The 14491-nt window shown below is 42.8% G+C and overlaps 1 protein-coding gene across 11 annotated transcripts in view; it reads right to left on the bottom strand.

Annotated features, from left to right (window-relative positions):
- ATF7IP (activating transcription factor 7 interacting protein) overlaps positions 1 to 4897 on the bottom strand; it is a 79201-nt gene extending 74304 nt beyond the window's left edge. For 2 of the 11 annotated variants that reach the window (XM_059846609.1, XM_059846608.1), the window contains exon 1: positions 4401 to 4537. The gene's annotated coding sequence lies outside the window, so the exon portion shown is untranslated. Of the gene's footprint in view, positions 1 to 4400; positions 4619 to 4739 lie in introns of those variants that run through there. The other 9 variants (XM_059846601.1, XM_059846599.1, XM_059846598.1 and 6 more) reach the window with 7 other exon arrangements.
- Positions 4898 to 14491: the final 9594 nt, after the last annotated feature.

Consider the following 14491-nt stretch of genomic DNA (forward strand, 5'->3'; position numbering starts at 1 on the left):
AGTAAGGAAAGGGATTCTGCCCCTCTGCTCTGCTGAGACCCCACCTGCATGGCTCTGGAGTCCTCAGCATGAAAAGGACAGAACCAGTGAGTCCAAAGTTGGGCAACCAAGATGATTAGAGAGATGGATCACCTCTCCCCAGAAAAAATGCTGAGAGAACAGGGGTTGTTCAGTCTGGAAGAGTCTCTGTAGATACCTTAAGGGACCTTCCAGTGCTTATAAAAGGAATCTACAAAAGAGCTGGAAAGAAACTTTTTACAAGGTCAGGTAGTTATAGAACAAAAGTAACGGATCCAAGCTGAAAACCAGTAGGTTTACATTAGATATTAGGAAAAAAATCCCTTTGTGTGAGAGTGGTGAGGCACTGTACTGTGAGATGGTTAAACTGGGAATGCTTCACCCATGTTAAGTTTTCAAGGTCAGGTTGGATGGGGCTCTGAGCAACCAGGTCTAGTGGAAGGTTTCCGTGCACATTGCAGGGCAGCTGGGAATAGATGAATTTTAAGGTCCCTTCCAACCCAAACCATTCTACGATTATGACTTATTTTTCACTTAAAATATTCTGGCTTTTTTAACACTATCTAATAAAACACCAGATGAGAGCATGAAATACAAAGCTACGTAGAAGTCACATGCAACTGAGCAATTGACTTTCAACTTTGGAACGCTTTTTGGCCGATACATATCTCCAGACAAACAGTCAAGGAAGAACAGCACTAAGAACTAGAGCATTCATTAAAACCAAAATATGCATTTTAAGATTAAAAAAAACCCCATCCAAAATAACAAAGCAGACTCTTCTTTCACACTTCCATTGTTCACCACAGTAAAATATTAATGCGTTCTGAAGATCCAGTTTTTAGATAATGAATATCAGTACTTTATATCTACAACAGATGATGCCAACTTTTACAGTCTAATTTGTAGACTGAGACTGTACTGCAGTTAAAAGTTTTCAGACTTACACATTATACATACAAAATGAAGAATTTGACTGCCATTACTATAAAAATACAAAATGGAGAAAAAAATTAGAAAAACCTGAACAAAAAATGAAAAAATCTAAAAATGCTACTAACAATACACAAATTGTTTTCAGACAAATAAAAACTAAGATTCCCACAATACCATGTAAAATTATTCTCTTAAGAGGATAACCAGAACTCAAAAGTTGACACAAGATCCCCCTAACCAAGAATTAAAAATATTTTAAGTTACTTCCTTTGGCATCATCCAGTAGGCCTTAGTATCTAAACCAAAGCCAAAGTAGAGAAATATTGAATGTTAGGTATTACACAACTCATATCTAAACCATATTCAGAGATCAAGATATTCTACAGCTATCTGACTTGACAAGAAAAATATAACTTCAGGAAACAACCTAAGTTTCTGCCTTTAATGAACTGTCAAAAAAAAAAAAAAAACAAAAAAAACTTGCCACACACAACAGCCCTATCTTACACCCCATCCTGTATTTGGATAAGTCAGTGCTGCTTGATAAACAGCTTCTTACAGTACAGTGGAACTAGCAGAACTTTTTCAGGCAGTACACACAGGGCAGTGAATAGAACTGAAACACCAGGACTACAAATACACATCATGAGAGCAGTGTTTTTGTTGACCAGTTTACTAACTCCCACTTATTTTATGTGAATAGGCCAATCTCTCAGAGGAATGTCATGTACTAGAGAAAACCAAGGACACCAATGAGATGTTTCTCAAAAATAATATTACATTTCATTGTATTTAAGAGAAATATTAAATAAAAACACATCAGGGAGGGGAAAAAAAATCCCAACTTCCCATATTCACATAACAGTTTTGTAACTTGCAACTTACTTTCTTCATTTATTACCCCTTATGAAAATTGTAATGAACACGTGTCATTGCTGTAACTCCCAAAATAAAATCATAATGTAAAGACAGAACTAACCCATAATACAGAAAAAACCATTCAGAGTAGAACAGAAAAAAAACCCCAAAACATTAATGTGCAAACTATTAAGTAAAAAGAACAAACTGTTTTAAAAGATCTTTTGGCCTTACTGCTTACATTCCATGAATGAACTTGACATTTTCGCCATATGTATAGTTTTGGACAATTAAGTTGAGATAAACTAATAAATAGTTACACCATTAAAACATCTACATACAGAGAAAAGAGATTTTTTCCCCTTATTTTGAAAACAAAATACAGTATTTGGCTTAGTCAGCTCCTTTTCATGGCAAAAATATTTCTAGTTTGTAACAGGAAACACACGCAAATACAAGGAAAATGAAAATGGAGTTACTAATGACAAATCACTATTTTAGAATTCACTGAACATGTACAACATTTCTATTTGCACTTAATTCTGTAAAATCAGTATTTAATTATTAACTAGTGACTTTTATTGAGTTGTTCAGGCTCTTTCTTGGCTGGCAAAATCACCTTCCATGATGGTAGGAAAGCATATGCTTATGTGTTTTATGTCCCCAAGGAAAGCATTACTAAAGGAGCTTTTATAGAGAAATTCATGTACTATAGTAAATGTTGATTATGTAAGTTTGTGAAATGAGCATAATAATACAGGCTACAGCTTATAAAGGTACAGGAAATGTGGCAAAACTTATCTACGTATCTATTAGAATCAGCATCTTCTTGGAAACAGACTTCCAATGGAGTAGAAGATAAATGGTCTCACAAAAAAAGTCAGCAAAATAACAATTGATGCATATAATTATTGTTGTATCATTTAATGAATGGTGCCGTGGTAAGTTTTAAGACACTTTTGCTAAATTATTTCATACAAAGAAATACAACACTGTTCCATATAATCACAGAAAGCACCAGCTCAGCACTGCTACAGTTGGTAGAAAGGTTGCAGCTGATAAAAACGTTTACTCCAAGCAACATACTAAGTTCTCTAAACTAAAATCATAACAAGAATCCAAAAATATTAATATAATGCTCCCTAGGTTATATATACATAGAAATTTAACTTGGTACTTCTCAAGCATATAAAATAGTAATTGCCATACGTCAAGAATAAATAGTGGGTGCAGTTACCACGATTCATGAGGATTGCATAAATCCTCATGCAGTTATCAGCAAATTTATTTTACAACTGGCCTGATAACAATCATTAGCTCCATCTCATACATTTGAAACTGAGAAATTACCTACCCAAGATCATGTATCAAACAGCACTGGTTTTTGTGTTTGGTGTCTTCCCCTCCAAGAAATTCTTCACCTAATTAGAAAGCCACTTATTTTTTACATTGATAGCTGATGAGTGTGTAGAGATTTCATATTTAACTTATTCATTTCACATTTAAGCAGAGATTAAGAACATTCTTCACTCTTCTGCTTATGAAAATATGAACGTAAGCATTATGAACTGTAACAAACGCAAGCCTATATTTTAACTTGCAAAAGAGAGACAAAGAGCATGCTTGTAAAATATTCTCATCTTGCATAATTAAGTTCTAATAAACCTATGCATAATAATGTTGCATTTCCTTGTATAGTTTGGGATAGTAAACAAACATACTTATTAACATGCTCTTACTTCCACTGGTTAGCATCGCAAATATCTAGATGCGTTAAGTGACGTTTTTCTGTGGCTGAAGCTTGCATTTTTAAGCTCACTGACTGCTTCCTAGAATAGCAGAGCTGCTCACCCCCTTATTTTAAACAGGTAATTTTCCATTAACATTTCCTCCCAACTTTTCCAGTAAGTCTATCTATGGTAAGGCTTGCAGTCATGTGACACTAGTTAGAATGATTTCAAGATTACTGTTAAGCAACAAAGTATCCTACTATCAGCACTTCTACTGAATATCTGCCAGCGACTGCAAAATCCAGAAAGACGGATTTGCTAGAAAAACAAACTACTCAAGGGCAGAGCTACACCAGGGCTCAGAATTAAAGAAAAAAAGCACTTAACTGTGGCAAGTGTTGCTATTTAAAATATTTCAGCTTATGGAAGAGATTAGAACGTAGCTTCTTTAACTTAGCACATGGCTTAGATTCTTTCGCCATGTTGCCTGATGGGGGCGGCCATGACACCTCGAGGAGCCACTGGGGCCTTGTTTACTGGTGGCATCGCACGAGTAAGCACAACTCGGCCTTCACGGTTCCCATAGAGAAACTGTTTGGCTTCCAAGAAACAAGCATATCCGTAGAGTACAAATATGGTGCCCTGGTTCCTGCCAGTGTAGGAACACCACCACTTTCCCCTCGTTGCAGCCACAGTCCAGGCGCTGCGACGTCCCACGCCCGCCGTGCCGGTGCGGCCCTTCCCAGCGGCGCCCAGCACCACCCAGGCCAGGTCACGCCACCCCACTTCCGGCACGGAGCGAGGAAACGCTCTCGAGGCGCCGGACGCGCCCCTGTCCCACCCAAACACGCGCCTCACCTCGCTCGCCTCGCCCAGGCCGCATGAGTCGAGTCGCGCCAGGCGGGTGCCCGCTGCTCCCGCTGCGCGCCCCCGTCAGACCCACCTGTGCCCGCGCCGCCACAGCCGCCGCCAACGCGCGAAAGCAACGGGGACGCGCACGCGCGCCACCGCCGCTGCACTGGAGCCGGGTCACGTGCTCCCATGCATGCGCGTGTACAGCGCTGCAGCTTCCCGGCGCACGCGCACTGTTGATGCAGCCGCTGCAGCCGCCGCCGCCGCGCGGAGCAGCGAGCACAGCCGCCGCTGTGCCGTGCCCTGCCCGCCCGGCCCCCGCGCCCCGAGCGCGCCCCGCGGTACCTGCACCCTCGCGTCCCTCGGCAGCTCCCGCCCGAGCAGCCGCCGGCACTGCCGCCGCCGCCGCCGCCGCCGCCGATTCAAACTCGCAACGCGCTCCGGGCGCCAACACCGCCTCCCCCCGTCACACACGCCGGGCCGCTATGCAAATGAACCCCGTGTCTCCTCCCCTCTCTCAGTTGGCCCCTCCTCCTCCGTGGGCACAGGGGCCGGCAGTGGGGGGCTGCTCCGGAACCGGCCAATCGCAGGGCCGGCCAGCTTGGTGGCATGCAAATAGGCCTCCGTGATATTTAAATGAGCAGTGGCCCCGCCCCTTGGCGGGCAGCTGTAGGCAAACGTAGGCGCATTAAGCGCCGGGGCGCGCTGCAGCCGCTGCCGCTAGGGGGCGCTGTGGCGCACCGAAGGGCGGTGCCGGGAGCAGCCGGCCCAACCTCCCTCCCTTCCTTCCTCCTTCCCTCCCTTCCCTCTCGCAGCTTCCCGCCTCAGGAGCTGCAGGCTACGTGGCCCTGCAGCCTCTCTGACACCTTCGAAAGCCCGCCTGCAATCCGCCAGCCTGCTTTATCAGTGCCCTGCAATGCTCACTGCTCGTCCCTTATCACACCTTGTGTCCCGTTTCTGAGCTAGGGCTGTGCCTGACCAAAGCCCAGAGGTTTGGAGTCATTTGATAACGCGCATTGAGGTTCAAGAGTGCCAAGAAACCAAAGGGTGCCTGTTGGCTCTGCTTTTAGGCAAACCTGAAGCACATGGGTTATCTTGGGTGAGCTTCAGGTCAAAACCACAAGTGGCCATTCCCCATCCACCCTCCATTTCTGCCTGAGGCACGGGGGAGAAAGACACACGGCCTGCTTTGACATGAGCTAGAACTTGGTGTTCTTTGTATCACAGCCAAAGGCAGAACTGAGCACAGGTGGTCTGTGCCATGAGGCATGGGTCAGGTCTAGGAGAGAAACCCATGCCTGTGCCCATGGAAGGGCATGTGTAGACTTCTCGGCAGAAGTACCAGTCACCTGCTACAGTGGTAGTAGCAAATCCTGTTCTCTCTCTGTTAAGGCAAAGAAAGGTCACATTCTTCTTGAACTGAAGGTGTGAAAAACAGCATTTTTATTTTTTTTCTTGAAAATTAAGCTAAATATGGATAAAATTTCTGTCTGTCATATATGGACCAGGCTGGCCAATAGGTTTCTCTGTGCACGTATGTTGTGAAACAGTATCTATGACACAGCCCTTGTAAGAGTCCTGTCAGGTGTGCTTGGTGGATGGGCTAAAGAAACTTTTCTGTGTGACTGTCCAGGAACCACTCTGGCGGTCACACTTGCACCACCAAAGCTGGGACTGAAGCTGCCTCGCACTCGTGGCTCCAGCAACCAATGGGTGCTCCCCTTGACTCCCTACCCTCCCCACACTCTCACAGTCAGACCAGGTTTCACAGTGCAACAACAGAATCAGAGCTGGAGCTGGTGCCTTGGTGGAGGGATCCTGGACAAAGGAAGCCCTGGGCTTTTATACCCTCCCATTCTATGTGTGCTATAGTCTGAGGTATTCTAGCTGAGTCCTTGGCTCCTGCCATGTCTCTGAGTGTCTCGATCACATGGCCAATGCCACAGGCCTTTTGCTTCCATTGTTGTACAAAGGGTTGCCACCAGTTCACAGCCTTTTGCTCCTCTGGGGCTCCTGTCCCCCAGAGCTCAATCTGCAGCTGCACTGCAGCTACACACTGAGCTACCTGTGCTGAAAATATTCCTCAACAGATTGAGGGGCAGTAGTTTAGGGTTCCTCTGTTCCCAGTGATTTGCCTGATCTCCATGCTACATGTTTCCATTACACAGCCAAGATGAAACAAGGAAATGTACACGTGCAGGTAAATTTGCAAACACATGTGCAACAGGGCTTTAAGAAGGAGTACTAGCCTGGAACTTGAACTGCTGAAATGGGAACATGCATCTTCCTCTGCTCTCTTTACAACAGTTTCTAAGATGAAGTGTGACAGAAACCTGTATCATAATGTCTTAAACTTTCATTGTTGAGCTACAGTGCCATGGTGAAATGTTTTGTCTTGAAAAAGGGATACATGAATTTGAAGTTGAGTCTTTTGAGCTTTTGTGTACAGTCAGAGAACAAGGTTTTTCAGAAAGAAGATGCCAGAACTACTCAGAAGTGGGCAATTCCTAGCCATGCCTATTGTTTAACTTGTAAATTCACTTCTGGTGAGCACTTTTGCAGGGTCCTTGCATATAAATCCTTTGGGAGTCAATCAGGATTGAATGCTTTCTGGCTAAAAGGTGAGTTTCCAGAAGGCTGTGAATCTCTTCAATCTCTATAATCTCTTTGAATAATGACTCGTGTTATTCCAAACTGAATTTAGTGCAGAAGCCATTACAGCAATGTAGTTTTGTTCAATGCAGTACAATTCAGTAGTAAAGAGAGAGTTAAGAACAAGAGCTGGGACCAATCTCTTCTCTCTGACAACCAGTGACAGGACCACAGGGAATGGCATGAAGAGGAGTCAGGGGAGTTGTATTAATGTAGAGTTATAGCAAGTTAATATCCTGCTATGGCATTTCAGGTACCAGCAGTGGTAGTAGGACTGTATCCTTAAATTTGAAGTAAAGATAATATTTGAATTACAAGATTAGGAATTTGGGGAAATCAAAGTCCGGATTTTTGTCAATCACTCTTCATATGACTGGTCATAAATTTGAAAAGCAATAGTATCAGTTTATACTGCTTGGCATCTTTGCAAGAAGGTTAAAATAAAACTTTTAGAAAACCACAGCTTCATCAACTTGTCTCTATTTGCAAGATGTGAAGGTTTTGCTGTAAAAGGAATGTACAAAGCAAACAGTGCACTGGAATTAAATTACAAGATACAAAATTTTAACATCATGAGAAAGTAGATATCCATCTAGTTTCCTGTCTGATTATTCTGTCAATGTGTTCAAGCATTGTAATGATAAACAGAGAAAAAATAAATCCCAATGGACTTAAAAAAAAAAAAGTTAAAAATTGGGCATCTTATGTGCAACAGAGAATTTCTTCTTTATTTCCAATTCTCCAATGAACTTGAGGCTTAAAATCTGCATACACTATTTAATTTTCTTATTTCCAGGTAGTGTTATAGGACAGCTTCCAAAATACAAATATCACGAGAAATCTGATTGCACAATCCTTCTCTCTGTATGTCAGATTGTAGTAGAAGTGTGATATTAACACCATGAATATTTTCAAAATATTAATTCTCCCCATATGATTTAGTAATTGCTAATGGAGACATTGCAGGGTCACAGTGGGAATGCTAAAAGGAAGAAAGGAAAGTGATGCGTGAAAAAAGGTACAATTCTCAATATGAAAATATAGTTTTTATATAAAGATAACTGCTGACTTTTAATAAAAACAAAATATGATAGTAAGAAATACTTAGCAAGAGAGAAAAAGTAATTTTATTTCCAATAATTTTAAATAATTACTGGAGAACGTGTATTTAAAGACCTCACTTTGCTAAATGGATGACACTTTTGAGCCAGTAAGATTTACATTATTTGGTTTTTGGTAAAGCAGTATTTCTTACATATTAATTGCCTTATAGGACGGAATGATTAAAACTTACCTGATTATAAACAATTCCTACACAGGTCAAAACAAACACCATAATACCAGAAAATAATTTCACTAACAGATACATTTTTGGTAAGAAAACATAAATCCTTATCAGACAACCCGATCTGTGATTTGGCACTGTTACGTTAATGGTTCAACTTGCTGATCATAGAGGTCTTTTCCAACATTAACATTTCTCTCATTTCAGTCTTCAAGAATTTCACTGTGGTGGCTTAAAATGTCACTGATAAAGTAATTGCATGTTAACTTTCTGGTGAAGAAAACCAGAAAGCTTTTAAAATTCCTTTTTCATAAAAGGGCACTTTTTTTTTAATACAAAACTTTAAGTACATCTATGAATTTATGTTAAGACATTTTATAAATCTTTTAAATATATTAACTTTACAGTATAAGAACAAAAAGCAGGAACATGGAGAATATAACCAAAATAATTTAAGAAATTTTCCTGTAATGAATTAAAGCTAGTTAAGGCATATGCACTTAGGTTACTTTTCACAGTAGATTAAATACCTTCCTGTAATGTGAATTTTGTAAAATATGCTGTTATTATCTATTCTCTTTAAGGCTAATAAGAGGATTTGGGGGAAATTCCTAAGTCTTCTCTATTCCTCTCTGATTTTATGTTAGTTTTTAAAAATATATATTACTAATTATGAAATAAATGTTCTCTTGCTCAGCTGTTTTTGATCAAACTTACTTTATTGTGACTTTGGTGTAGTAACTAACTAATTTATTTGCTAAGCAGACATATTTAGTTTAAACACCTACCAGTCATTTTTCCAACGGAATTGTTCTCTCTCACTTTGCTACCTTCTGCCTCCACCTTAACAAATTATATCTAACTTAATTTCTGGTTTCAAGAAGAAAATTTTATTCTGTAGCAATGATATTTGTATAGTTCAGTGGTAAGTGCAAAGTCCAATTAGTGACAAAACCATGTTTTTACAGCTTTTAAAATTTGTTCTACTAAATTATCGGTATTTTGAGATGCAGGCAAGTATCTGTCAATTTTTGTGCTTAACATCTAGTAAAAAGTCTACCAGACTTTGAAAGAAAAAGTGATTTTTACAAAATGTGATGTGATTGACAACTGGAATCTATTAAATGAACATCCTTTCCAATAGAATCTAAAAATAAAGTCAATTCTGAGCACCAATCAGGAATGTTTTTTGGAAGGAATCGCTTGTCTCATATTGTCTCATTTGATATGAGAAACTTGGGAAACCCGGTTGTAAGACCGGTACCTAATATACAGGATATAATCACTAAAAGTATTCATTTGGCCATGAAATAAGCTGGTTGCCATTGTGTTGACTGAAACTTAGCTCCTGAACACAGTTCTCTTTCCATGACTTCAGGAAAAGTGCTCTAGGAGTAGCTTGCTTTGGAAGATGTCTTTCTCCCTCTAAAAATGCTAAGTAATAAAAAGTAGTGGGTAAAGGAACATTATTATTGCAGTAGAAGTTGTGAAATTAGTACTCAGTTTTAGCTCCCATTACACTTCTTAGATACAGGATGCTTTATTGTTAAACTACACAGTTTTCTGAATATGTGTCTCATTAAGTTTTGTCCAATATCAGTATTTTTAAAATTGGGTAAAGAAATGTAAAGAATATTTTATATGATTCCTTCTTGGGAATACGTTTTCACCTGTTAGAAGGAATCTGTCTGAACATGTCTGGAATGTTCAGACATACTGGATGCATACTGGATGTTTTCAGTAAATAAACTGATCATCTCATCTGCAAATCATCTGAAATGTGTGGGCTGATTTTTGTCTATCCTAACTTAGTCTAAATAAATGAAAAATAAATGAAAAAACACTGACCTTGAATGTTGAGCAACAGAAATATACTGGTAAAAAGGCTTACCCTCAGGGTGAATCATTCTTCTCTCAGTTTTCTTATTCTCAGCTCAGAAAAAAGCCTTAGGCTTTTTTCAATGTCATACCTGCTTTAGATCCTTCTAGAAAGTGGAAGACTCATGGGTTAATTAATTACAGCGGTATGTCTCAAAAAATGATGTGTATCTGGAGGAAATTGCCAGTGAAGAATCAGATGCAGAGTGATTTACTAACAGCTTTGAAAGGTAAAATACTTGGGCTTAGCAGCAGTGAACTTTTCAAGATGATGTTGATTACATAATAACTGGGACTTAGGGTATCTGATGATCTCAATTGTATTTTAAAAGGTCTTTGTTTTTTTCTTCAATCTCAGTATGATCAACCTTCTATAGACTTGCTAGAGACTTTTTAAATAAAAAATTGGCTATCATATGAAGGGTGGAATGTAAGAAAGAGCTTGTTTAGATTTATTTAATTATAATTATAAGTCTTGTTACTTCTGTATTTCCAGCTTGCATTGAATTTTCTCCATGATGGCTAAAGTAGAAATGAAGGATAACTAAAAAGTTGCTGTATTTGTACAAACCTAAAACAGCAATCATATTTCTAAAAAAAACCCATCAAGTTTTGAGTTTTGTCTGTATTAAGTTGGCCATTGTTTTTGCTAGAAGTCATTGTCTTTCTTTAAAGCCTTTTCCTAATTAAAGTTGTCATCTGGTATTTTTTGGCCATATTCTGAGTACTTTGTCATTGCTTCCTCCTGTAGAGTTTTGTTATGCGGTAAACAAAGATGAATATTTATTGTATAAATATAGCTTAGATAATATCCAACCGTTCTTCCAATACTGAGGCATGCAATTAACCAAAACACATGATACTCACTGGTACTGAAAAAAGTCATCAACAAATGGAGGAGTCAGTACTGCCTATTGGAAATTACCATGCTGTTACTAAACCGTGCATTTAATTTCCATGACTTAGTAGAATAAGTTTAGATGATTTCTCCAGAACATTGGTGTACCTGGGGAAGTGAGAAAGAAAGGAAGCGGTGGAAGAAGGTGGCGGAAGGAAGTGGTGGAAGGAAGTGGCAGAAGGAAGGAAGTGGCGGAAGGAAGGAAGGAAATGGCGGAAAGAAGGAAGAAAGTGGTGGAAGGAAGGAAGTAACGGAAGGAAGTGGCAGAAATGGCGGAAGTGGCAGAAGGAAGTGGCAGAAGGAAGTGGCTGAAGAAAGTGGCGGAAGGGGCGGAAGTGGGGAAGTGGCAGAAGGAAGGAAGTGGCAGAAGGAAGGAAGGAATTGGAAGGAAGGAAGTGGCGGAAGGAAGTGGCAGAAGGAAGTGGCGGAAGGAAGGAAGAAAGTGGTAGAAGGAAGGAAGTGGCGGAAGGAAGGAAGTGGCGGAAGGAAGTGGCGGAAGGAAGTGGCGGAAGGAAGGAAGGGAGGAAGGAAGGAAGGGAGGAAGGAAGGGACTGAAGTAAGGAAGGAAGGAAGGAAGGGGCGGAAGGAAGGAAGTGTCAGAAGGAAGGAAGGAAGGAAGGAAGGAAGGAAGGAAGGAAGGAAGGAAGGAAGGAAGGAAGGAAGGAAGGAAGGAAGGAAGGAAGTGTCGGAAGAAAGTGGCGGAAGGAAGGAAGGAAGTTGCAGAAAGAAGGAAGGAAGTGGTGGAAGGAAGGAAGGAAGTAAAGGAAGGAAAGGGCAGAAGTGGCAGAAGTGGCGGAAAGAAGAGGCGGAAGAAAGTGGCAGAAAGATGCATAAGTGGGGGAAGTGGCGGAAGGAAGGAAGAAAGTGGTGTAAGGAAGGAAGTGGTGGAAGGAAGGAAGTGGCGGAAGGAAGTGGAGGAAGGAAGTGGCGGAAGGAAGTGGCTGAAGGAAGTGGCTGAAGGAAGTGGCGGAAGGAAGGAAGGAAGGAAGGAAGTGGCGGAAGGAAGTGGCGGAAGGAAGGAAGGAAGGAAGGAAGGAAGGAAGGAAGGAAGGAAGGAAGGAAGGAAGGAAGGAAGGAAGGAAGGAAGGAAGGAAGGAAGGAAAGGAAGGAAGGAAGGAAGGAAGGAAGGAAGTGGCGGAAGGAAGGAAGGAAGTGGCGGAAGGAAGGAAGGAAGGAAGGAAGGAAGGAAGGAAGGAAGGAAGGAAGGAAGGAGGGAGGGAGGGAGGGAAGGGAGGGAGGGAGGGAAGGAAGGAGGGAAGGATGAAGGAAGGAAGGAAGGAAGGAAGGAAGGAAGGAAGGAAGGAAGGAAGGAAGGAAGGAAGGAAGGAAGGAAGGAAGGAAGGAAGGAAGGAAGGAAGGAAGGAAGGAAGGAAGGAAGGAAGGAAGGAAGTGGCGGAAGGAAGGAAGTGGCGGAAGGAAGGAAGTGGCGGAAGGAAGGAAGTGGCGGAAGGAAGGAAGTGGCGGAAGGAAGGAAGGAAGGAAGGAAGGAAGGAAGGAAGGAAGGAAGGAAGGAAGGAAGGAAGGAAGGAAGGAAGGAAGGAAGGAAGGAAGGAAGTGGCGGAAGGAAGGAAGTGGCAGAAGGAAGGGGTAGAAGGAAGGAAGTGGCAGAAGGAAGAGGCGGAAGAAAGTGGCAGAAGGAAGGAAGGAAGGAAAGGAAGGAAGGAAGGAAGGAAGGAAGGAAGTGGCGGAAGGAAGTGGCGGAAGGAAGTGGCGGAAGGAAGGATGTGGCAGATGGATGGAAGTGGCAGAAGGAAGTGGCGGAAGGAAGTGGGGGAATGAAGTGGCGGAAGGAAGTGGTGGAAGGAAGAAAGGAAGGAAGGGAGGAAGGAAGTGGTGGAAGGAAGGAAGTGGTGGAAGGAAGTGAAGGAAGGAAGTGGCGGAAGTGGCGGAAATGGCAGAAGTGGCGGATGGATGGAAGGAAGGAAGGAAGAAAGGAAGGATGGAAGGAAGGAAAGAAGGAAGGAAGGAAGGAGGAAAGGAAGGAAGAGAGGAAGGAAGTGGCTGAAGGAAGTGGCGGAAGGAAGGAAGTGGCAGAAGGAAGGGGTAGAAGGAAGGAAGTGGCAGAAGGAAGAGGCGGAAGAAAGTGGCAGAAGGAAGGAAGGAAGGAAAGGAAGGAAGGAAGGAAGGAAGGAAGGAAGTGGCGGAAGGAAGTGGCGGAAGGAAGTGGCTGAAGGAAGTGGCGGAAGGAAGGAAGGAAGGAAGGAAGGAAGGAAGGAAGGAAGGAAGGAAGGAAGGAAGGAAGGAAGGAAGGAAGGAAGGAAGGAAGGAAGGAAGGAAGGAAGGAAGGAAGGAAAGAAGTGGTGGAAGGAATGAAGTGTCTGAAGGAAGTGGCGGAATGAAGTGTCGCAAGGAAGTGGCAGAAGGAAGGAAGGATGTGGCAGAAAGATGGAAGGAAGTGGTGGGTGGAAGGAAGTGAAGGAAGGAAGTGGTGGAAGTGGCAAAAGTGGCGGAAGGAAGTGGCGGAAGAAAGTGGCGGAAATGGGCTGAAGTGGCGGAAGGAAGGAAGAAAGGGGTGGAAGGAAGGAAGTGGCGGAAGGAAGGAAGTGGCGGAAGGAAGTGGCGGAAGGAATAGGTGGAAGGAAGGGAGTGGCGGAGGGAAGGAAGTGGCGGAAGTGGTGGAAGTGGCGGAAGGAAGGAAGTGGCGGAAGAAAGGGGCGGAAGGAAAGAAGGGACGGAAGGAAGGAAGTGGCGGAAGGAAGGAAGAAAGGAAGGAAGGAAGCACAGAAGGAAGGAAGGAAGGAAGGAAGTGGCAAAAGTGGCGGAAGGAAGAGGCGGAAGAAAGTGGCGGAAAGGTGCTGAAGTGGCGGAAGGAAAGAAGAAAGTGGTAGAAGGAAGGAAGTGGCGGAAGGAAGTGGCGGAAGGAAGTGGCGGAAGGAAGGAAGGGAGTGGCGGAAGGAAGGGAGGAAGGAAGGGGCGAAAGTAAGGAAGGAAGGAAGGAAGGAAGGGGTGGAAAGAAGGAAGGAAGGAAGGAAGGAAGGAAGGGGAGGAAGGAAGGAAGGAAGGAAGGGAGGAAGGGAGGAAGGGAGGAAGGGAGGAAGGGAGGAAGGAAGGAAGGAAGGAAGGAAGGAAGGAAGGAAGGAAGGAAGGAAGGAAGGAAGGAAGGAAGGAAGGAAGGAAGGAAGGAAGGAAGGAAGGAAGGAAGGAAGGAAGGAAGGAAGGAAGGAAGTTGCTGAAGACGGGAAGTATTGGAAGGAACGAATTTGCGGAAGGAAGGAAGTGGCAGAAGGAAGGAAGTGGCAGAAGGAAGGAAGTGGTGGAAGGAAGGAAGTGGCGGACGGAAGGAAGAGGCGGAAGGAAGTGGCGGAAGGAAGTGGCGGAAGGAAGTGGCGGAAGGAAGGATGTGGCAGATGGATGGAAGTGGCAGAAGGAAGTGGCGGAAGGAAG

The sequence above is a fragment of the Haemorhous mexicanus genome, chromosome 5 (assembly GCF_027477595.1).
Source record: "Haemorhous mexicanus isolate bHaeMex1 chromosome 5, bHaeMex1.pri, whole genome shotgun sequence".
NCBI classification, from domain to species: Eukaryota; Metazoa; Chordata; class Aves; order Passeriformes; family Fringillidae; genus Haemorhous; species Haemorhous mexicanus.